Below are 3708 nucleotides of genomic sequence, written 5' to 3' on the forward strand. Positions count from 1 at the left end.
TTATTTATTTATTTATTTATTTATTTATTTATCTAAACTATAACGTATCTAGAATGGATCTAGTACGTGTCGTCTCTTGTGAATATCTTGAAGTTCGAATACGGTAGTATATCTACTTTATTGGCGGTCAAAGCGAATAATGTGTTTTGTTAACAAAAGAAAATCTGGGCGAAAGAAATAGCCGTTTCCTTAAGAAAGTGATAGTGTTTATTTCGCTATTTTAACCTTTTGTTTCGTTGTATCGTTATTTTCTTTTGTTTGGAACGATACGAGAACAAGGAAAACAAAAGAACGTCAAAAAAACTGTTATGTGCAAATAGGCATCCATCTTTTAATTTCACCTCCGGCTATACCTACAGCTTAGTACAAAATATGGCAGAACCAAGAAGCGGTTATGTGTGTGTTTAAGTATAGAATATAAAGCAAATTTAAAGCACTCTGCCTAGGCAACCATATGGGCCTTAAGATGCCGGTATCGATTTTAGTCGCAAAAATGTAAAATTGATAGATGTAGTCGATGATATTGTACACCTTTTTTTACGTAATAGAAATGACAAGTACTGGTATCTATTAGCACGTCTTCTTATCTTGCCGTTTAATAGTTAATCAAATTTTTGACAACAGTCTCACAAAATTAGTAAGGATTTTTTTTCTGATGGACGTTTAGATAAACGCGCGTAAAGCACTGATTTTGTCGATCTTATTTGAAAATTTCGTAAAGTTTGGACTGCTAAAAATAGTAATTTTGTATTACACATATCCTGTACTCCACCTTTAATAGTTGTTATTATGACTTTAAAGTAGTGTAAATGAAAGTTAGACTATAGTACAGTCGCCATCAGATATATAGGAGCGGCCAAGGTGTTCACAATATCTGAACACGCGCTCTAACGCCCTGACAATAGAGGCGTGTTCCGATATTTGTGAGCACCTTGGCCGCTCCGATATATCTGATGGCGACTGTACATTACTACAGAGGCTGGGAAGTAAGGGGTTGCCGGCCGAATGCATATAGACGGCCGAACGTAGTGAGGCCGGATAGTTATGAGGCCGACAACCCCTTTTCACGCCGAGGTATGTATAGTGCTTTTCTTAAACATGCAATGAAATAATAATAAAAATTGATGATGATGATTGTTTCATGTCCTAATGTGATAGGATATTCAGTGCGTGGGGTTCATAAGGGGAACGAAAATTTTATTATTTTTGCGCTACGACGCACGGTTTAAGAGCATTATAAATTATTATTTTTTTATCTTTTTTTTTTAGTTTTTTTTAAATATTAATTAAGGGTTTCTTACAGAGGAACGAACATTTTATTATTTTTGCGCTACGACGCATGGTTTTGGAGATACAGCCCTATAATATTTTTTTTGCTTTTTTTTCTTTTTTTTCTTTTATTGTGTTTTTTTTAAATGTTATTAAGGAGTTTCCGAAAGGGGAACGAAAATTTGATTATTTTTGCGCTACGACGTACGGTTTAGGAGATACAGCATTATAAAGATTTTTTTTTCTTTTTTGTTTTTTTTTAATATTAATTAAGGGTTTTCTTACAGAAAAACGAACATTTTATTATTTTTGCGCTACGACGCATGGTTTAGAAGATACAGCCCTATAAAAAAAATTTTGCTCTTTTTTTTCCCAGCAAGGAACGAAAATTTCATTATTTTTGCGCTACGACGTACGGTTTAGGAGATACAGCATTATAAGGTTTTTTGTAATTTTTTTTCTTTTTTGTTTTTTTTTTTAATATTAATTAAGGGTTTCTTACAGAGGAACGAACATTTTATTAATTTTGCGCTACGATGCATGGTTTAGGAGATACAGTCCTATAAAAAAATTTTTTGCTTTTTTTTTTCTTTTTTTTTCTTTTCTTGTGTTTTTTAAAATGTTATTTAGGGGTTTCCTAAAGGGGAGCGAAAATTTGATTATTTTTGCGCTACGACGTACGGTTTAGGAGATACAGCATTATAAAAAAAAAATTGTTATTTTTTTTTCTTTTTTGTGTTTTTTTTTAAATATTAATTAAGGGTTTCTTACAGAAGAACGAAGATTTTATTATTTTTGCGCTGCGACGCACGGTTTAGGAGATACAGCCCTATAAAGATTAAAAAAAAAGAAATCGTACCATAAACCATAAAGCATAAACTGCCTATAGTTTTTTTTTAAGCGGTGCGATAGTCTGTTATCACTTTAATGGCTGAATGCCACGATGGTGTGTCACACATATCTGTGAAATGGAAATTAAAAAAAAATTACTTCCCGGCCTAGGCCTTAAATTTTATATGAAATTCCTTTACACTTCTCTGGAGTTGCTCCGCCCTAAACGTGATACTTCGAAGCCTGATATAACGCCCGGAGTGACGACATTTCATTGCATGTTTGAGAAAAATGAATTTTCTCCATAAATTACTTCAAAACCGACTTAATTTCAACGTCATTTTGATACTTTAACAATCTACAACATTTCCTGAAACTGTTCTTATACATCATTTTGTATAAGTTACTCCGTAATTTTTGATGAATTTTTAAAAACTGCCCCTTCTCGTTATATATTACTGGTGACGCACGCTCGCATCATTAATTAATTAATTAATAAAAGGCAAGATGAGAAGACGTGCTAATATAAACCAATAAGTAGGTACTTGTTATTTAGGTATTACGTAACAAAAGGTGTATAATTTCAACGACTAAATCTATCAATTTTACATTTCTGCTCTAAAATCGTTACCGGCCTCTTAACTAAGTATTTGTTAGTTTTCGAAGTCCACAAATACTAACTTTTATTGTATCCAGCTAAAATTTGGTATTATTCATCAACTATAGTGCAATTTTAACCGCTACATAAAAGTCAACTTTGAGACCCTTCATATTAATAAATATTGAGAAAATCAGTTCAATATTCCTCTTCAAAAACTTCTACTAAGGTCAATATATACAGGTAAATTTGTCTACTGGTTAAGTGTAACTGGCCTTCATATCGGGGCCTGCTTACACGTTGATTAGTATTTAGTGCGAGTTCATACATATGCCACTAAACACAAGTAGCAATAGGGAATATTAGGCAAAGCTCTGTGTAGGTGGCACCACTAGCACATACAGTAAACAAACCTCATTGACATCATCAATGACACATCATGCGTCACTAGGTCAATCACATGGCCTGCCGTGAAACACGACAATCGAAAGTTCAGTTTCTGCCTCTCTATCACTCTGGCTTATTCGATCGATAGAGAGGCAGATAAAGAAATTTCCCCTTCGGCCGCGTACGCAACCGGAGCTCCGTAACCAGTTGCGATCGATTTTCGAAATTTCGATTATCGCGTTTCGCGGTAGGCCACCTGTAAACAAACCGCCTTGGTGCATCAATGTCATAGTGAAAACTTGTCAAAAAACTGTTTAAGGCCTAGTATGCATAAGTTACTCTATGGTTTACTAAACAAATTAGTGCTGCACTCTGGCGGCCGAACATTGCAGTAATACTACCTACTGTCTGAACTCGCAATAAACACTAATCGAGTAATCAGTGTGTAAACAGGCCCGACTGTGAAGGCTAGCTACACTTATCCCGCAGCACAGAATAAATAATAGTACTACCGTACAGAAAGGAAACTTCCTACAAAACCGAAGTATGATAGCGGTTCAGGGTCGAATCATGCTGTCCCTTTCTAATATATGGCACTATCCCTTTCAGCTATTAAGGGTTGT

The sequence above is a fragment of the Cydia splendana genome, chromosome 17, assembly GCF_910591565.1.
Source record: "Cydia splendana chromosome 17, ilCydSple1.2, whole genome shotgun sequence".
In the NCBI taxonomy this organism is placed as follows: domain Eukaryota; kingdom Metazoa; phylum Arthropoda; class Insecta; order Lepidoptera; family Tortricidae; genus Cydia; species Cydia splendana.